The 22,673-nt window shown below is 35.7% G+C and overlaps 1 long non-coding RNA gene across 1 annotated transcript in view; it reads left to right on the forward strand.

The window, feature by feature from the left end:
* LOC309659391 overlaps positions 1-22,673 on the forward strand; it is a 437,716-nt gene that overhangs the window by 15,200 nt on the left and 399,843 nt on the right. The window lies entirely within an intron of this gene.

The following is a 22,673-nucleotide window of genomic DNA, read 5'->3' on the forward strand; positions in this document are numbered from 1 at the left end:
AGAGTCTAGAGAATCTGAAGTTGAATCAGAATTGGATTCCTCTACTAAATAATCTTTATCCTCTTTGGAATCATCCAAAAAATCTTTAATACTCCTGTTTCTCCTTATAAGAGTTGTTTCTTTAACACTAATATCTTTTTACTCTTTTGTTGGGGCTTTTTTTTTTGGCACTTTAGTTTCCTCTTACAATTGGATAAATAACAAGTAGAGTAGAAACACATAAAAATGGGTGATGGGGTGAGATAGTATTTCTCAGATATTAATTGTAATTTAGAACTATAATATTTGGACAGCATGATGCAAAGTGTAAGAACAGACTAGTTTGAAACAAAAACATGTGTAAAAGTTTAGAATATAATCAAGAGGTACCCCAATAAGTGGTATTGGGAACACTGGCTAATTGCTTGGGGGAAAAAGTTAGATTCCTACCTCTTACCATTATACATTTATCAAGATTAAAATATTTATATATAAAGAGAGTAAGCCATACTGATAGTATGAGAAAATAAATTTTTATTTTAAATGACATCATGGTGGAGAAAGTCTTTCTAGGCATGACACCAAAAGCAGAAGCCAAAAGTAAAAGACTGATAAATGCAATTATCTAAAAATTAGAACATCCCATATAATGACAAAAGAAATAATTAAATGCAAACATAAACTGGGAAAAGTATTTGCAACATATTTGAGGTGAATACATAAAAGTTCTTAAAATGAATATGGAAAAGAGAAAAAAGTAGCTCACCCAAAATGACCTTAGGACATGAAGAAGTAACTGGTAAAGAAGAAATAAAAATGGCCTACGTTTTAAATGCCCTGACCCATTAATAATCAAATAAATAAACATTATAAAGACAATAAAAGGTAGCATTTATCTATTAGAGTGGAGGCAAAAAGGATATCGAAGAGGTAAAGAAATAGGAACTTTCATACTCTGCTGGTGGGAGTATAATTTTTAAAACATTAATCATTTAAACAATTAATTTAAATGTTTTAAAACCTTTCTGGCAGGCAGATTGCAAAATATATTGAATCAATTATTATATCCTTGACACAGAAATTCTCTCTCTAGGAATTTAGCCTAAGGGAAAAAATTAGATGTACATAAAAGCATAAAATGAAATAGCATCCATTAAGGATTACAATGTAAGCATTCATTATTTTCATGGAGAGGTATTTATGTGATTTCCATAATTTCCTGTTTTAAAGGATACTGTAATAAATTTGCTTCTACATATATTGATATATTTATTCACAATGAGAGAGTTTCTTTGTCAAGTGAGATTAGTCATCCGATGCCCTTACATTCTTTATACATAGGTGTCTCATTTGCCTCACACAAATTCCAGATATTCTCCCTTTGGATCTGTCATTGAGGATTCTTTCCTTTCTCTTTCTCCCTTTCTTTCTCCCTTTCTTTCTCTCTTTCTTCCTCTCTTTCTTCCTTCCTTCCTTCTTTCCTTCTCTCTCTCTCTCTCTCTTTCTTTCTTTCTAAAATAGCCTAATCGGGAATTAATGGTGCAATTAGTGTGCTATTGCCCACCCTGAGCCACAGCCATCAGATGAAGAGCCAACAGAATGGTATTAGCCTTTGGACCAACAAATCAGTTCAAGCACATGTGTAAATATAGGAGAAACACCTCTACCATTATGTCTGCCTTCACTTTGGATCATTTAAGGGGCACGTTGAGAACATAGCTCCATTCCCCCACCTAAATAACCAACAATCAGTGCCTTGCAGATAAGTTGTTGCAGTTACTCATGTTGAGATGTTCCTTAAGATTTTCAAGCATAAGTATTGGCCCCTTCATGCTTTACCGTCAGATATAACTCTTAGTTATCACTGGTGGAAAGACTTGAAGGACTTGAGGAAAATTTAAAGAGTGGGAAAAGACACGAAGCTTACTCAATTTTCCACACTATCCATAAAACATCTTAGTGCCCAAGATTTAAGTTAACTACTGCCACTCTTCCTTACCTCTAGCCTCTGCTTTACCCACCTGAGTCTACCTGTACACTGGTATTGAGAACTTTTATACCTGCAGTGCCTTCCCCTATTCTCATTTCATCTTCTCTTTTATCATCTTTGCCAAGTCCCTTAACCACCTTATGTATTCTTTGAAGATAGAGGCCTGTCTCTTAGTGCTGCCTTACTTGCTGGCCAAAGAATGCTCCTTCTATATCCCACCACTTTGAAGAATTTGGAAAAGCCAAATTTAAGGGTAAGGAGACACCTAAGATATCTAATAATCTCATGTCCTGCTATTAATAATGAGTCTCACCATGGGAAAACCAAGTGTGAGGACAAAACGGACCTCCTCTGGGGTGTCTCCTTTATAAGAGGGTCAGGATAAAACAAACAAGGAGGCACAAATACATCTGAATCTTAATGCTCAGCAGCTGGGGTCTCCCTTCCCACAATCTTGCCCAGGTAAAATTCTCTTTCTCTGAGTTTCTCTTTCTCTGAAATCCTCATTCTACCATTCATCTACGATAGGCAGAATTCTTGTCACATTTGTTGAGTTAGCCCAGACCCTACACAGACCCTGACATGCAATATGCACTCAATAGTGTGATGATTTAATACGAAGGAATAAGCTAAGTTCTCTCTCTTCTTTTCGGATTTCATAAGAGGAAAAGCATCCAATTTTGTAAAGATAATTATAAAATTTATACATCTAGTAAGGAGTTCAGTTGTATCTAGAATAAGCTTTCTTTCCCTGAAGGTGAAAGGCTACATATCAGTGCAAGACCCGTGTGCCTAAATTTACATTAGGTGCTATAGGGAGTTTCAAAGATAATAAAAGATAGACTATGTCTAGGAAGAGATTATAATGTAATAAGAGACAAGTGAATTTCAAACACATACATGACACTGACATAAACTAAATAAAAAATATATAGAAATACGTGTTTTCAAATTTAAAAAGAGGTTGCTGGAATCATTAGGAAAGCTGATGGATGGTAGGCTAGAGAGAGAGTCCACACTTTGTACCACTCTGGGCCCTGCTCCTTGGCTGTTTTCCACCACAATTAGTTATCTGGCAACCTTGCAAGATCTTAATAAAAATAACTCATAAGATTTAGTCACATCAGGAAGGCCATCAGAATGAGTGATCACAAATGTTTTGAAAGGGTCACAAGCTAAGTCAGCATATAGGATACTCTTTGGAAAAAAAAAAAAATGCCTTATCTCTTTCATCTCCAAAGAAAACATTAGAAGACTATTGTTACAACCCTGGCACTCTCATTCCGTTCCCCCAAAATCTGTTAGTATCACGTTATGATGTTTGTGCCATTGCCAGGGGGTCTGATAAAATCCCACAGCATTTCTTTCATTTTTTCTTTCTCAGAGGAATAAATTTTTTCCAATACTGTTCTACACATTGCCACGCTTTCTAACCTAGTTCATACCAGACGTATTTTTACCTGCAATTACTTCAGGTTTCATGACCCAAAGGACTTTAAAAAGACATAACTACAATATTTATATTAAAAATTACACTCAAGAGATTGTGTAAAGCCCCTCACAGTTCACAAAACCCATTTGCCCATAGTTGTCATTTTAAACTTAAAACCACCCCTATGACTTGTTTGGGCAGGTTGTGGGATTTTTTTCCCATTTTAAGGAGGAAAAAATTGAAGTTTCGAAAAGTTAAGGCAAATTCTCAAGGTTAACATAGCACAAATAATAAAGTAATTCTTGAAAGTCATGTGTCTGCCTCCAAAACTGTGATCACCTGTATCTATAGATAGGATGCACAGCTGGGGAAAAGAGGGAGAGCAGTAGTGTAATCTTTCCTAGCACCCCTAGCATAGCGGTCTGGAGGCCAATGATTTACTAAACTCAACATACCTTCATAACAAGAATTCCATTAATCACCTTTTCCTTGTTATCCTACCTTTACCACCAGGAATGGCACTTCTCAGGTAAGACCAGTTACATAATTTTCAGGAACCAATGTCCTGTTCTTAGGGTGTTCTCAGTGCAAAACTGAAAAAGATTGAAAAATGCTTTCCTGAGATTTTATTATTAACTCAATGTAACCCTCTTAATTTTTGGATACTTCTGTTTACCTCATACCTCCAGACTTCCATTGTTTCCTCAGGCTTTTACTCTCCAGAACAATCCATCAGATCTACCCTCTCTGGGAAGAACCCTACACACTTTTCTGCCACCTTTCCCATGACATTAGAAAGAGGAAAATAAATGATTCACAATAAGACATTAATGATAGTAATCTGATGAGTGGATTTCTCATCTGATGGCAAAAGTATTTCTTTTGTGAATCTATAATGGAGTCACTTCGGACATTTGTGATCAGCCACAAGGGGAAAGAGAGGAAAAATTTGGAAACAGTCTTACTAGCAACTGCTAGCCTTAAGCCTCACCATAACTATTAATCTGGATATTCTCAAGTCTACAATCCTAGGTTTACATAAATAATTTATCCATATTGCTTTTTAAATAAATAATTACATTTTTTAAATGTTTAGACTATTACACTGAAATACTGTCCCAATGAAAATAATGAACTGTCATTCACAAACACATACTTTCACTGTCAACACGTTATAAGAGAAAACTGTGAAAGAGTAAAGGAATTGAATTCTGTGGAAGTTCCCCAGTGGATCTTCCAAGGTAAATAAAATGTCCTCTTTCTCTGAGCCGTTTTAAGCCTTGATTACATTAACTTTTAAAAAATGCACAGAGGAAATACTATTTTAGAGAAGGTTCTGAAATTGCCATATTTTTTGGAACTCTGGTACCTCACGATGACAGCATATGTCACTGTTAACCTTGTGTTATATTTCTGAACCAGTGTCCAGCACAGCCTCTGAGGCCATCTGCTTTTTATGGTTGTCAGCCCTGAAAATAGCCTGAGATGGCTGAATCCCTGGAACACATTTTTCCTCCTGTTTGGATTAGAATAGCACTTCCACCCTAATCAATCTCTCTATTTTAACTCAAGCATGTATTTGACAAACTTGCTAGGTTTGATTCTTTAGTATACGCAGTAGACTTTAATATCCCAGGTGATATTTGACATGGGGGAAGTTTCAGTGCCCATGCAACAGAATGCTAGTCACATTTGCTTTGCTCTCTGTTATGGGGGAAAAGAACATGTACTAAATAAAACCACAAGAGCAGGGATACTAGGAAGCCCTTGTTCTGGTATTTTCCTCGAGTTAACACTTGCACTATCCTCCTTACTCATTTAGATACTTCTGGTTATATAATTTTCCTATATCTATTATGATTTCTTGCCTCTCTACATAGCTCTTTGTTGCTCTCCTGACTATCTGTGTCTGATGGCTGAGGCACACCATCAAAAATGTGTGCTCAGACAAATGGTGAAAACAGAACATCTGAAAATGCAGGACTATTTCATGCAGATTTATGACTCAAACAGGATCACCTTTGTCCCAATTAAGCAAGCCTACTTGAAGAAAGATGGCTGAAACATTGTTTTTATAAAGAGAGATTTTTTTTAAGTGTCCCAAATAAAGCTAAAAGAAAAAGAACATAGGAGAAGATACAGGAAGAACATTACCTACTAAGTCATTGCGTTTGGAAACCTTGGAAACACGTATTAAATTGCTGTTTCTGAACTGGATGGAGCTCTGTGGAAATCCTCCTGTGACTTCTCTCACTGCCTTCATTCAATTTTATATTGTTTTGAGGGTCCAGGCAGAGACGATATGTAATTGGACATTTGGTGAATGCAGAGGAGTGAAACTGTGTACAAAGTTATTAGCTTATCTCCATTTGAAGAGCAAGGAGAACATTTTATTTCATCTAACTTTTTTATAGCAATCAATTAATCCTTTGCTTCAAGGATGACAACAGAATGCCTTTATTCATTCTCATGGAAACACTGACATCTAGTGTGTCACTGCATTAATGCAGGGCAGCACGAAGGCTAGGGAAACTACTCCAAGTTTGGGGATATTCAATGTTTTATGCTCTCTTTGATTAATTAATTTGGCCCATTGACTCTCTAGTTAGCTCCTGCTTAAAACTGTGGATAAAAAATAAAAATTCAAAGAAATTTATAGAAAACAAACTTAGCACACCTAACCAATAGCCTTCAGAAACCCTGTAAATAAATTCTTAAGGATTATTTTAGTTGAAGATTTAATTATTATTCATATGAACCAATGGTTCACTGAGCTTTAATAATGATAGAAACTAATACTTAGTATTTGGAGACCTATATAGTCTGTCACAGTAGTTCCTAAACTTTATTTCAGAGGTGATATTGACGAGCAGTATGAGCTCTCTGCCACGCTAAGTTCTGCGTACAATTTCAAGGGGCTCATAGAACCAGTGAAGTTTGAGGTTTCTGGTAACTGACTGTACCGCTGAACTGAATGAATAAGCATTTTCAGAACTCTAATGGAAAACTGATGAATTCATAAAAGTGCTAACAAAAGATCAAGATGAAAAAAAAATAATTACATGGGACTGAGTGAACTGATGAGGATGATTATAATTTTTGTGACTTTCTGTTTGAATTAAAAAAAAAAACAAACGACATGGAGAACCTAGTGGCAAGATGGGAGTAAAGACACAGACCTACTAGAGAATGGGCTTGAGGATATGGGGAGGGGGAAGGGGAAGCTGGGACAAAGTGAGAGAGTGGCATGGACATATATACACTACCAAATGTAAAATAGATAGCTAGTGGGAAGCAGCCGCATAGCACAGGGAGATCAGCTGGGTGCTTTGTGACCACCTAGAGGAGTGGGAAAGGGAGGGTGGGAGGGAGACGCCAAGAGGGAGGAGATATGGGGATATATGTATATGTATAACTGATTCGCTTTGTTATACAGCAGAAACTAACACACCATTGTAAAGCAATTATACTCCAATAAAGATGTTAAAAAAAAAAAATCCCACAAGGACTCAGAGGCAAAAAATATACAAATCAATTTTCACTGCAAAGTAAAGGAGCTGTTACAGTGGAGGATTACTGGACTGAATGTCAATATTATGACATAGTATGAGTGTGTTTCGTGTTTGGTAATTGCAATCATTGTTGCTTTTGTTGTGGCCATCCATTTACAATGCTTGGTGTCAGTCTATTTATCTCTTGTAAAAATAAAATACAGTGTGTGGGTGTGGAAAAAAAAAAAAGAACTCCTCAACTACTAATAACAGTTGAAAACTTTCATATAGCCTTTACTATGTACCAGACACTGTTCCAAGTTCTGTTACTGTATTAACTCATTTAATTATCACAGTTTTTTAAAGTAGATATTATTATTACCCTTTCCTTTTCTCAGAAAAGGATATTGAAACACAGAGAGATGAAAATATTTGCCCAAAGCTACCTAGGCACTAGGAGGTGTAGTTAAGATTCAAACTCAGGGAAGCTGACCTCAAAGTCCATGCTCTGTTCCATTGTCTGGGGCCTCTCACAGAAGGGGCACTGCAGAGATGGCTACCTGGGCACACAGAAACCTTACATATTGCTCTCATCATGGCCAATCTCTTTAAGCAATCTCTTCAGACTACTTATTTTATATTCTTCGGTTGCCCAGAGTTGCATCACAGCAAATAAATATGCACTACCTAATTGGGGGAGAAGTAGGCAGGCGGAGAAATAAGACAATATGCTTTGGAGCCTTTAAAAGGGAGATGTAGTGCAAGTCTGAGTTACTAGGTCCTTCAGGTCTTACAGCATTGGGCTGACAGCCATTGGGAGTATAAAAGACTAGTATATTAATTCCAAAAACACTGAACTTGAGCAAATAATGTTAGTTCTGGGGGCCAGAGATGTGACAGACCTTCTTTGTCCTATATGACCTTTAATCTTTTACTTTCATATCTTGTACTCCATAAAGCTCTTTCAAAGCAAACTACCTGGATTAACTCTTCTGTGGTCAAGCCAGGAGAGAAGGACTATAACATCTGCTCTCTAGCATGCATTTCTCCTGGGAGGCAATGAGGTTAGGAACCAGGGTGTATGCACTGGATTACCATCTTCCAAGACGTCCCTTAATCCAGCCCTGGACCATCCTACCTGCATTCCTCCCCAGAGATTGGAAGGAGATGAGGGGAAGAGGCTGTTGGACAACAATAAACCTGCTTCACTAGAGCCCTTCCCCCACACCCCAGAGCACTCAGCTGTCGTTTGGAATCCATTTTCAGGTGGTAAGAGAGGGAGGTCTTCGAAAAGATCTGCTTATTTCCAATGCGTCCTTTATAAAGTAGGCACTCTAGTTCTTTGACCTTGCCATGCATCTTTCCTTTGAAATGGAAGCAGTGAAGACTTTAAAAACATTATCTCGGGCTTCCCTGGTGGCGCAGTGGTTAAGAATCTGCCTGCCGATGCAGGGGACACGGGTTCGAGCCCTGATCCGGGAAGATCCCGCATGCCACGGAGCAACTAAGCCCGTGCGCCACAACTACTGAAGCCCGCGCGCCACATCTACTGAAGTCCGCGTGCCTAGAGCCCGTGCTCCGCAACAAGAGAAGCCACCGCAATGAGAAACCTGCACACCGCAATGAAGAGCAGCCCCCGCTCGCTGCAACTAGAGAAAGCCCGTGTGCGGCAACGAAGACCCAACACAGCCAAAGATAAATAAATAAAATAAATAAATTTATTAAAAAACAAACCGAAAAAACCCATTATCTCTTATTCTAGAGAGTTTTCCCTTTTCCACCCTTGGCCCAAACACTTAACCAAGCTAGAAATAGGGACTGCGTCACACAAATACAACTGGGTTTGTTAACACAGAACTTCTAATGCAGATAAGGAGGAACAGATGTGAATGTCCATGGATGGTAAAATGTTTTCTCCAGGGTATCCTGATGAATCTAAAAGAAAGGCACACATGTTTCCCAATTAAGAAAATGCCTGCCAAGCAATGGGTAATACCATATGTCTAACCTCTTAAATGAAAATGAGTGGCCAAAAGCTTTTTGATAAAAAAGAAAAGAATTATTTGTATTTGTGGCCTGGTCTTCTGAACTTGCAAAATATCATCTTTGCATTTTGGTTATCTCCACTATTATCTTAAGTATACTTGGACTATTTGATGGTGCTGTCGTAATTCTACAATTAATCTAGGGATATTTACCCTTCTCTTCTTTGTCTTTAAAAACACCATTTTCTCATTTAAGGAGAGAACTCGGTGCATTCCCAGTATAGTTTTAAGTAATTTTTAATATTCAGTGATAAAGGTCTGTGCTTCATACTTCACCACTGGGCTATCAATTTCTCCTCACAAACTCCTGAGGGATCAAATCAAAAAGCTTTTGAAAAATCAGAATAAATTCCATCTACTAACTCACCTTTTCCTTAATCTTTTCTGAGAAATTTGAAAGACTTGCTCAATAAATGCTAAAAAAATAATAAAGGTCAGAGAAAGTTCATAATTTCTTTCTAAGAGGAACATTTTCTTAAGTTCATCAAACTGGAATTTCCTAACTATAGGGGAAATAAGTAGCCTCATTAAGAGAGAATTCTGCTTTCATTTGTCCACTCAATGTACAGAATTGTGTTCTCCTGATCTAGGTATCTATATTTAACTTAATACTTTGTAAAAATGAGAGAAGAATTCATTGCAAAGAACTGAAACTTGCAATACAATGATAACCAGGCATAGATTACAACACATAGGACACGACTAACAAAGAATATTAGGTTGGTTCTGAGATGAATACCTCTTTGTTAAAGACCAACGAAGCTCCTTTACCAGTGGGATTAAGGGTATGAGCTCTCTTCAGTCTCATTCCAACTCCTTGGGTGCCATATGGCCATTGCTCCACTAGGGTGTTGTCAAAATATTTAAAACTCAGATTTGAACTTTGCTTAGGTACTTGTTAAATTAATAAAAATAATCTGTAATGTTATAGTATATATATATGATTTTATAATAAATGTAGTATATACAGTATCATTCATTCAGGGTTTACTCTTCTAAGTGTCCTACCAAACACTGCATTGTTTTTATTTCATTTAGTTCTCCTCTAATGAAACATAAACTCCATAAAGGCAGGGACATTTTTTTCCTATTCACCACTTTACCACCAGTGACTGAAACAGTGCCTGCTATGTAATTTGTCAAATAAATGTATGCATGTTGAAAGTATTATGATAAATATTTGACAGATGAAAAAACTAAAGCTCAGCAAAATTGCCTTGTCACAAAGCTATCAAAGAACAAGTCCCTTATCCAAGGTCAAACAGTAAGTTTTGAGGCTGAAGTATAACCCAGTTTTATCTGACTTCAAAAGCCAAAAGATATATTTCAGAGTAATAAAGTCTACTGCTATAAAAAGCACTGCTTTTTTCCATATGCTGTCTGTGAATTGTTAGCCTTGTCCCTCTAATCTGAGTGGGACACTTGGTTTCTTGGTGTTCTTTGTAGGAGACTCCACTCTCTCCTCTGCTATTAAGATAGGAAGCATTAAAGCCCTCTGCAGGAATACTGTTCCTACTTGGTGCCAAACTGAAAAGTGGTCTCCCATATGGGCAGGAAGGTGATATTCCCATGTACCACAATTACACACAGCTCACAGCAATAGCTCAAGACAGTACATACTTTTTAATACCAAATATCATATAGTTTGTATTGGGTCCCTCTATTTTCTCAGCCATTTACCTTCTTTGCATTGGATATTTACAATTTTCCTGCTTTTCTCCAAACTAGCTTCCTATCCTCAACTTTTTAAGATACAGGCTGCATTCAGAAACTGAATGATACTCATATTAAAATCTTGTGTTCAAGATTGAGCAAAAACTAGGAAGCAGTAAAACATGGATGGACCTTGAGGGTATTATGCTAAGTGAAATAAGTCAGATGGAGAAAGACAAATACCATATGATTTCACTCAGATATGAATATAGAAAACAAACAAACAGGGCTTCCCTGGTGGTGCAGTGGTCGAGAATCTTCTTGCCAATGCAGGGGACATGGGTTCGAGCCCTGATCTGGGAAGATCCCACATGCCGCGAATCAACTGGGCCCGTGAGCCACAACTACTGAGCCTGCACGTCTAGAGCCTGTGCTCCGCAACAAGAGAGGCCGCGATAGCGAGAGGCCTGCACACCGTGATGAAGAGTGGCCCCCGCTCACCGCAACTAGAGAAAGCCCTCACACGGAAACGAAGACCCAACACAGCAAAAATAAATAAATAAATAAATATATTTTTAAAAAAAGAAAACAAACAAATAAACAAAATAAAACAAAATAAATGAACAGACCAAACCAAACAAAAACAAACACATAGATACAAAGAACATAGTAGTGGTTACCAGAGGGGAAAGGACAGGGAGGAGGATGAAATAGATAAAGGGAGTCAAATGTATGGTAACTGATGGAAACTAAATTTTTGCTGGTAAGCATGCTGTAGTGAATACAGAAGTAGAAACATAATGTTGTACACATGAAGCTTGTATAATGTTATAAACCAGTTACCTCAATAAAAAGTAAAACAAACAAATAAATAAATAAAATTTATTAATTTTATTAAAAATTAATAAAACATGTTAAAAACATGCTTCCTTGACTGTTTGTGTGTGGGTCTATGTTCCCCGCTCCCTGAGGAGGAGCGCTCTGGTGTAGCTGAGGGAGTCCTGGCTGCACCTTTTCTAGCCATGTGATTTGGGGCAGGTGTTTTATCCCCAAAACTTTCATTTTCTCAGTGTGTAAATCTGGGAATAAGTTAAAACTTACCTTAAGGGCTGTTATTTGATCACTGAAATTTTTTAATTTCTTGTTTTACTCTGCAGGTAATAATATAAGCACATGTTACAAAATTCAAAAATACAAAAGAATATTTAGTGAAAAGTAAATGTCCCACCCACCCTTGTCTTCCAACTCTGAAACTAAGAACTGTTTCCTATGAGTCCTACCACAGGAATCCTTTGCATATTCAAGCTAATGTAATTTTTATTAATGTTTTAACAATATACCTGGTGTTTTGTCTTTCTTTTTTTTAATCTATCAACATTTCCTTAAGGTCTTTCCATACAGGAGAGTTCACCAAAATCTTACTCATACTTTTGAAAAGCTGTATGGGATTATTTCTGTACCATAAAAAATTATCTTTTGATTAATACGGAAGAACAAACAGGTAAAAACATTCAAGACATTTTGAAAAGAGAATAATGATAGAGAATTGGCCTACCCAGCTATCTAAATGTTGAAATAAATTCTGAAACAGTAAGTAAAACAGTACAATACTAGTGCAGAACAGACCACAAACAGAAAGAATATTAAAAAGACCTAGTATACATTTAAAAAATTGGTATATGCTAAAAGCTATGTAATTATTTGGATATTCAGAAAAAGTTAAATTATATAACTATCACATCCCATATATATTCTAAATGGATTAAAGAGTTAAATATAAAAGAAAAAAATGAAACCATAAAAGAAGTAAAAGAAAATGTAGGTAAGCATCTATTTGATCTTGGAGTTAATAAGGCCTTTTTAAGCAAAAGATGAATCTATATCAAAATCAACCATACCAAAGAAACTACAGCAGAATCAAAAGAAGAAACTATAAAGAAAAGTGATAGATTTCTATGATTTCTATTTCTATAAGTTTGACTGTGTGTAGAGTAAAAAATTCATTACATGAGAAAAATTAATAGGCAAATTACAAAAAGAAATATTTTGGAACATATATGACAGACAAATGGCTAACAACCTTTACATTGAAAGATGTCTCACCGATAGTAAGAAAAATAAAAACCATCCAATATAACTGTAAGCAAAGTACATAATGCGACAATTCACTAAAGAAAAGCTTATACAAATGGCCAATAAACATTTTTAACCTATATCTAACTTGCCAGTAATACAAAATGGTAAGTAATGCTACACGAACAATGAAGTGTCTTTTTTTTTCCATGTGTAAAGTTGAGAAAGATAAATGCACAATTCTCAGTACTAGCAAATGCTCAGTGAAATCGATGCTTTCATATTCTTACTACCTTTCTGAAGGGTAATTTGATATGTTATTCAAAAGCCTTAAAGTTGTGAATTTTTTGTCTTGTATTTCTTTTTATAAGAAGTTATTCTGGTAAAATGATCAGATTATACAGAAAGATTTATGTATAAGAATGTCCATAGAACATGGAGAAAAGTTTCAAACAACTTATATGGCCATCAGTGGTATGTTAGTATATACATATTTTGCTACACTAGGCAATTGCTAAATTTACGTTTTATAGAAAATGTAATGAGAAAAAAGTTCTCCATAAATAGCTAAATGAAAATCAGATTATAAAAGATTGTATGCAGTCCATTTTAAACATGTGTACATAAATGTACACAAACATATATATGTCCTATAAAAAAAGATAGAGTTTTATACAAACTGATGCTTTTCTGAGTGAACTAGTAAAGAATAATTTCTTTAATTTTGTACAGAAAAGTATTATCTTTATAATCAGAAAAAGTCAAAAAATGTCATTTTTAAATTAGAATCAGAGCAAACATCCCTGACTTAGATATCTAACTATTATTGTGTCACATTATTTGTATCAGACCTTACTGAATGTTGCTTGGATATAAATTTTCTTTAAAAAAATGCAAACAAATAAATACTATTTCAGATCATCTTTAGGAAATCTCTCAGCTCTAAGACTAAAGTCCAAAATATCCCGAGAGGCTCTAAATATTATTAAAATATTTTTATGTTTTATGTTTCTGCTTTGTGTTGAAGCAGTTGTTTAGATAAAAAATTGTGTAAACAAACACTGCTGAAGCCTAATTAAGAAACTAAAATACCAGTAAGTGTGACCATGTAGGTAAAAGGACTAGGATAGTTCCTGTTGTTATATGTAGGCATCAGCCATGGAATTTGCCAAGATAAGTCTGCCCTACCCAGCAACAACTATGACATCATATGTTCAAGTTCTACCATTGGCACAAAAAACAAGAATCAGGCTGGTAATCTAGGTCAAGAATTCATTTCAGCATGAATCACAATTTTTTAAGAGTGATTTGCCAATAATTTTTCAGTTTCTTTTCATGGTTTTCTGAGAAAGTCCAAAGCCATGATTTAGTTACATTACTTGAATTGACAACAAAGCTAGTCATGCATGAGAAAATCATTACTAATGTGTTTAAGCACCCTTAAATCTGTTTCTATTTCACTTCTCCCACGCTATTAGGACAATCAGCTCCACTCTAGTTTTCCAGTACTTCTAGTCAGGGTTCAATTCCCAAAATCAGATGAAACTGAGGACTACTTTAATTATCTAGAGATCTTCTGAGATACCCAAAAATGTCTGCTGATGCCCAGTTACCCAAAAATGTGCCAGCACCAAGGGCAGTAATACTTGCAAGTCCATGTTACATAAAACTTTCTAGCTAGCATTTCTTGATTGATTGATAGCTGATACACAGCAGTATATATCAATCCAAAATAGACTGCGGTAGATTATTACTTAAAAATGGAAGAAATGGATTTTAGCACACCAATGCTGCCACTGAGAACAAGAAGAAAAACCAAGATAAAAGATGGTAATCATCTGTTTGAAGTCAGCGGACTGCAGCAACAGAAAAGAGAATTGGAAGAACCGTACTCCAGAGAGGGGAGAACGTAGCAGAAGTAAATGGACTTCTGCAGTCACTTTTACCCTAGAGGCATTTGCCAATTCTGTGAATGGGCACAAGGAGGAGAATCCATTTCGTACCCGAAAAAAGGATGCTACTGGAGGACAGAGAAAGAAAAAAATACTAAGCCTTTGGTGGAGATACGTGGGGGGAGCCTCAGGCATACTGCTGGTTTTCCTCTCACAGCAGTTACCAATTTCTGCAGCAGTAGCAGGCAGAAAACTAAACCTTAAGCAGACAGTTTCTGAAAGATGAGGTAAAGCTTTGGCAGTCTCATAAAAATATACCATTAAATAAGTGAAAAGCCAACCCACAAAGTGAGAGAAAATATTTGCAACAATATATCCAACAAAGGTTTATAGCTAAAATATGCAAAGAATTAAGTATCATTATCATACTAAGTGAAGTAAGTCAGACAGAGAAAGACAAATATCATGATATCCTTATATGCAGAATCTGAAAAAAATGATACAAATGAACTTATTTACAAAACAGAAACAGACTCAGAGACTTAGAGAACAAATTTATGGTTACCGGGGGGCAGGGGGGGCAGAGTGGGAGAGGAGGGATAGATTGGGAGTTTGGACATGTACACACTGTTATATTTAAAATAAAATGCCTTTCCATTAAATAAATAAATAAATAAATAAATAAATAAATAAATAAATAAATAAACTTTTGTTACATTAAGCCATCGCTGGCCGGAGGGGCGGGGGGGGGGGGGGAGAAATTTTTCTATCTGTTAATACGTTTCCTTTGTAATGTAAAAATACATGTGCATTTTCTCTCACCATGATGATATTAGCCTTAAATTGTCTATTTTATGATTCATTCATTTAAAAATCACTCTTGGATTTGTCTAAACTGCTGTTTTTGTTTTAAAATGAATTAAGTTTTTGAATAAATTTTTAAATACTGAAAAATAAATAGAAGGGAGCCCGTCTAGGACTTCTTAAGAAGTCAATAAAGACAACCTATAGAATGGGAGGATATATTTGCAAATGATGTGACTGACAAGGGATTAATTTCCAAAATATACAAACCACATACAGCTCAATAACAAAAAGACAAACAACCCAACCAATAAATGGACAATAAAGCAAATAAATGCAATCAAGTGATCTAAAGCATTGTAATGAAAAAAAAAATAAAAAGAACTCATGATATAATCCACTCAGAAACAAATGGGCAAAAGAGATGAATAAGCACTTCACAAAAGGACAAATCCATTTGGATAATCACCATAAGGAAAGGTGCTTAATTAACTTCATTAATCATCAGGAAAGTGAGAATTTAAATCACAAAGCCATTACCACTACGCATCTACCAGGAAAGCTAAAAATAAAACAAATAGATAAAAATTCCAAACGTTGGTGAAGTTGTAGAGCAACTGGTACTCTCATACATTGCTGGTGGAACTATACACTGGAAAAATGTTTGACAGTATCTACTAAAGCTAAGCATATACACATCCTTGATCCAGGTATTCCATTCCTTGGTAGACTAAAGCTAAGCATATACACATTCTTGATCCAGGTATTCCATTCCTTGGTAGAAACTCTATAGAAATGTATAAGTGTATGCCCAAAGAGACATATACAGGAATGTTTACAATGGCACTGTCATAATATCCCCAAATTGGAAGCTACCCAACAATCTAATAGTAGACTGGATAAATAAATAGTTGTATATGTACACAACAAATACTATTTAGCAGTAAGGATGAACAAATTATAACTGTATACAACAACATGGATAAATCTAATGGACAGTAAAAGAAACTAGACCCAAAAGAGTGCAAATGTTATGATTTTACTGATTAAAGTATCCAAAACAGACAAACTTAGCCTATGGTGTCAGAAGTCAGGAAAGTGATTACTCTTAGAGGCTTAACAACTATAAGGGGACAAAAGAGAGCTTCTGGGATCTGGACAGTGTTCTGTTTTTAATCTGGGTGCTGGCCACATGGGTTTGTTCACTTTATAAAATTTATTCTGATACACACTTTTATTCTACACTTTTTGAAGATATATTTAAATTAAAAGTTTGCATCAAAATCTATATGCATATAGAAAGAGGAGCTGCCATTAGTTAGATTAAGATAACTGTCTTAGACTGAGATCAGTATCAACACCCCAGTGTGTATTAAATTCTTCTGTTATATGCAATTGATTTCTACATTTGTGACTATCAAACTACTGAACAAATATTACTTAAATGCCTAATTGCTATGTTAGTGGTAAAAACTTAAGTCGAAGATATATGATCCCCACCTTCATTTTACAAAAATACTTTGTTTTCACAAAGTATTTACAGTCTGTTTGGGGAGATAAGATTAGAGACAAAATTAGCAAACAGAATTTGAAGTTGAAGTCTAAACTCCTCTTGAATCCTGGGAGTTTTCAGCTGATTGAGTTTGGGAAATTGCTCCAACCACCAAGATATCCTTTGAGGATCACATTTTCTGCTTGCAGAATATGATGTTTATTTTTAAGGTTTTTTGCATCTATGTTTACGAGGAATATTGACTTATAGTTTTCTTTTCTTGTAATGCCTTTGAGTAACACTGGCCTCATAACCTAGGAAGTATTTCTCCTTCAAATATCTGGAGGAGTTTTTGTAGCATGGTACAAACATTTGATAGAATTAGTAAGTGAAGACATCTCACTTGGAATGTTCTTTGTGCATAGGTTATCTTTAATAGATAGTGGACTATTTAAGTTATCTAATTATTATTTTTCCAATTTTATTGAGAAATAATCGACATATATTACTGTAAAAGTTTAAGGTATACAGAATGATGGTTTGATTTATATAAATTATGAAATGATTACCACAATGGATTCAGCTAACATTTATCTTCTCATAGAGATACAATAAAAAGAAAAGAAAGAAAAAAAAGGAAAACAATTTTTTTCAAAATTATGGAATACTTCATGAATTTGCATGTCATCCTTGTGCAGGGGCTAATCTTCTCTGTATCATTACAATTTTAGTATATGTGCTGCCGAAGCAAACATGTTATTTAATTTTTGAATTAGCTTTGGTAGATTGTGACTTCCTATGAATTTGTCTTCTGCTGGTAATAAATTCTTTCTGTATTCATTTGGGAAAAAATATTTACTTTGCCTTCAGTTTTGAAATATATTTTCACTAGGTACAGAATTTTAGGTTGCTATGTTTCTACTTCAAACACCCCATTATCTTTTTTCTTGAATGGTTTCTGATGAAAAGTTTGCTATAATTCAGATTTTGTTCCACTTTTTTATTGTTTTACCTTTATTAAGCTGCCTTCAAGAATCTCTCCTTAGTTTTGGTTTTCAGCAGTTTGCCTATGATATATACAAATATGTTTATATTATATTCTGTGTGGGGGTTTCTGAGCTTCATATATCTGTTGTTCATTATTGCTAATTAATTTCATAAATTCCCAGCCATTATCTATTCAAATATTTATTCTGTCTACTTCTATTTTTTTTGTCCTTCTGGGAATTCAATTATTTATATTTTTAGACCATTTGCTGTAGACCCACAGCTCTTGAATATTATGTTGGCATTTGTAACTCTTTTATTCACTTTGCATTTGATTTTGGATAATTTCTGTTGACCTACCTCCACATTTAGTCATTCTTCATCAATGGCATCCAGTCTGCTAATCAGCCCATTGAAACAAATCTTCCTTTCTGATATCCTATTTTTCTTAATTTCTAATATTTTAATTTATCTCTTAAAATAATTTTTCTCTCTCTGCTGCAAGTCCCCATATGTTCTTGTATGTTGTCCACTTTTTTCACTAGATTTTTTAACATATTAATCAGAATAATTTTAAACTCCTGTCTAATTGATCTAACATGTATATCATCTCTGTGCCTGGTTCTATAGATTATTTTTTCTTCTTACAATGAGTCTTTTTTTTTTTTCTACTTTATGTGTATTATGCAACTTTTGATTGACTATTGAACATCACATATCAAAGAATAGTAGAGTCTGCTCTTTGAGGCAAATAGCTCTTATTCCCAGAGATGGGCATGACACTTCTCTCAGGCTGTTAGTGGAGGTAGGGTTTGATTCAATCTAGTCAATAACTGAATTGGGTTTGGTTTTGTTGTTATTGTTGTTATCCTCAGGGCATCATGGAATTCAAATACCTTCAGTGTTGGGTTGCCACTACCTTCTTAATGTAGAACCAGGGCTCCTGGGCCCACACAAAGCAGAAGGCTTCTAGTGTTCTTATTCTACCCTACACTTTCAGAAATCCTTGAATGTCTGAATTACAGAAGGAGTCTCTCTACACTCCTGTCCACTGGTGGGTTGCTCCTGCTTGTTACTTGGTGCTAGGCTTATGGTGGCGGTGAAAAGGGTGCTTAGTTCTCCTTGTTCAATCTCAGGCTCAGGCAAGGCTTGTTCACATGGGCCTTGTGGGTGAAGCATTTTCAGCGTTTCTTCCTCTTCTCCCTCTCATAGAAGCCAGACTTTTTAAAAAATCTGTGTCAGATTTTAGGCAGGAGATCATTTTCTGGCCCTTCACAAGTGGTAGCAGATCTTGCGTTGTACTGGTGCAGAATTTTAGGACCAAGAGGTTTTTCTGCCCCTCCAAAGGCATACTTGATGGCAACTGTTTTGTATCTTCCCACAGTGGCTAAGAATTTTGTTTCATATGAGAGAAGGATCTGGTGAAGTAAGCTGTGTTTTTTGCTGTGTTTTGTCTCCCGTGTTATCAAATCACCTCCTGCATATCTGAGTTAGGAGGTAGAGAGGGGTTCTCCAGTCTCCTGCCCTATACCCAGTCTCTCTTTGAGCATTTATTGTATTGATGGATCAGTGGAGAAGAGTTCGTGAGTGAAGACAAATTTTCCTTCTCTCTGGGGCTTTCAGTTTTTTTAAACTGAAATCTTCACCTACTCTTGGCCTTTAAGAAGTATTTACAGTACTGACTGGTTTTTTTCTTACGTACTTTTATGACAGCAAGTATTCTTCCCACGCTCTGCCAAAGTTGAAAAGATTTGTGTCTGCTTTCCTCCTGCCAAGGGATCTGTCACTTTTCAGAATTCAGTTTTCTTGGTTGTCTTTTGACCTCAGCACTCTGATAGCTTTGGGATAAGTTATAATTTTGTAGATCATCTGCTTTTTCTCATCAATAGGATGGGAGCAAAATTCTTTTGCAGCTTTCAGCATCCTAAGTTGAAGAACCACCTGTTAGGATTTTCACTGGGATTAAAATCTACAGATCAATGTTGAAAGAATTTTCATCTATACAATATGAGTATTTTAATCCACTTAATTTTTGAGTGGTTAATTTATAGCAATCATGGTTTTTATCATTGTCATAATATAATCCTGTAAGTATCCACCCTTGCTGAAAATTACCCTTACTGAAGTCCACATCTCCTCTGGTGGCAAAGGCAGGGAGCAAATGTGAAAGGAAGATAGTGATATCACCTTTTTTCTCCTTTCACAGGGCATAATAACACCCATTCAAAGTCAAACAGCTACTAATTGATTACAGATATGTCTACAACCCAGATCTTATTGACCCCAGTCCACAGGTCTTTCCACTACACACTTTTCAAATTTTTAATTTCTGTTCCTATAGCGAAACCTTTCAACTTTGGATATTTGTGCTGAATCTTTTGAAGAAAGGAAGGTCTTTACTTCTACAGAGTTTTTTCATATTCATCTTTATCAGTGCTTTTATCCAGGCCTATCATTTTTGTCACTTTACTTCCTATATACATTTGTATTCTTGGTAGTCTCTGGGATTTCATCACTTGAGGTTCTTTCTTTCATCAAAATTAGAAGAAAAAAACTTTTAAAATTAAGTAATCTAGTAGATAGGCCTTGCCATTCTCTACTTGAATTTGAAGTCCTGAAATTGGAAGACTAAGGCTGGATTTTAAGTTAGTTAGCTAGACATCTTATAACTCAAATAAACATAGCCATTGTCATGGAACTGGAAATCAGGATCCAGATATGAGGGAAGGGGGACATAAGAACAAGGGATGGAGCAAATTACCCTATAGAAGGACAGTGGTAACAGCATTCAATGCAGTAAAATAAAATAGGTGTTATCTGAAGTTTTTCCCAGACTTATTTACTGCTTTCTTTCTACGCTTCATGTATATTTATAGACTTCTGATGGACTTCTCCTGGAAGGAGAAGAAGAGTTCAACAGAACTTGATAGTAAATAATTATAATAATTTCCAAAAAAACAGTTAGTTACGGAACAAGATTTCAATCAGGTTATCTAACTCTGCAGCAGGGTTCAGCAAAATAAGGTCCACAGACTAAATCTGACCTGCCACTTGTTTTTATAAATAAAGTCATATTGACACACAGTCATTTCTACTCCATCCTCCTTATGCAACCATAGAGATATTTTAAACCACAAATTTAATCTTGCACTTCTTACTAAAAACCTTCTAAAGGCTTCCTATTGCTCCAAAACTCTTTATATAGCATATGAAACTACTCATAATATGACCCCTGCTTACCTAAGCAGACTCCACATTTATCTCTATTTCCCATTTTATATTCTGTATTTCAATTGTGCATTTACTATATTTACTCTTTTGCCTCTGGGCCTTTGCACATACTTATCTTTGGCCTCAATCAACTCATCTTATCTCATCCTTCTGGTCCCAACATAGAAGTCCTCATTTCCTTGGGAAAGATCCAGACACCCAAAAGTTCCATGTGCTCCCATAGAACCCAGAAAAACTGCTACCAACAGTGATCATACTGTTAACTATTTTGTTTGTGGTATATATCAGGGGTTGGTAAACTACACCCCATAGGCCAAATCCAGACTACTGTCTGCTTGTATAGTCCATGAGCTAAGAATAGTTTTCACTTTTTAAGAAAAGTGATATTTCACAACATGCCAAAAAATTATACAAAATTCAAATTTCATTGTCCATACATTCAGTCTTACTGGAGCCCAGCTACACTCATTTATTTACATATTGCCATTCACTAGAGGAAGGTGTTGCAGATATAAGGATAAAAGAGAAAATACTATCTCAGACTCCCCAGCTTACAGCAACCACAATACCTTTCCCAGTGTGTGGCCCATAGAAAGCACTCAATAATTATTTATGGCATTAATAATGTGTGAATAAGTAAGTAAAACTATTTTGCCCAGGAATCGGCTGCAATTAAGCATAGAATCTAGCCAGATTTTTCAATTCCTAGCCGAGTACTCTCTGCAACTAGGTCAGGCCTCCTTCCATATGATTTTAGAACAATATTACTCTTAGAGTAATCATGGAATTAAAATTCCTTCCAGTTGCTACATAGTCTTAGATAGTCCCTAGAATAGGGTTCTAATATGCTGAAGTGTTCCTAAGAAAACCTCCCCTGTTATGCCCACAAAGAGTAAATAATGATAGAGGATCACTTCTGTTTGGAGCTCCACTTATTTAAAGCAGCATTTTGATAAGTTCAGGCATACCTCAAAAGCACAGCTTATATGGAAAAAGTATATAAAAGCAAGCACCGTGATTAACCATATCCAGATGGGAGAAAAATGTGTTGACATTTCAGCAAGAACCATCTTCAGTTCAAGCCAAAAAAAATCCCTATTTATACTTTCTAGTCAGCCAAAATTTCCAGCTGCATGGATTCTCTGGTGAACAAACAGTCCAGTGCACAGAATAAGGTCACTGAAGAATGTGGCAGTAATCACAGACTGTAATTAAGCAGTAATGACCTCAACCTGAAGCTTTCTTCAGGATTAATGAATACCTGAGAAGCCAGTGGCCTGAGGCAGCCCTCATTCCATCCAGAATGCACTGGGATAAAGTGAGCACTATAAACAAAATGTGTTTCCAGTCTAAATCACTCCCCGAAGTTACCTTTTCCACTATTACGTCACAGAGTTGGATTTTTTATGACACTCATTGTGGAAAAAAAAAATGAAGTTTAAGCAAGAAAAGAGAAAGAAAAGTTTGGAATTCAGAAACAGTAGGGGATTTCTCTGGAGTGGGGAGGTGGAGGTGAGTGTGAACTATATTTAGTAGATCCAGCTTTAATTTTCAGTTTAGCTCTGAATCATAGGAATAAGAATACTTATTATGTGCCAGATGAT

The sequence above is a fragment of the Balaenoptera physalus genome (genome assembly GCF_965194825.1).
Source record: "Balaenoptera physalus genome assembly, chromosome: 4".
NCBI classification, from domain to species: domain Eukaryota; kingdom Metazoa; phylum Chordata; class Mammalia; order Artiodactyla; family Balaenopteridae; genus Balaenoptera; species Balaenoptera physalus.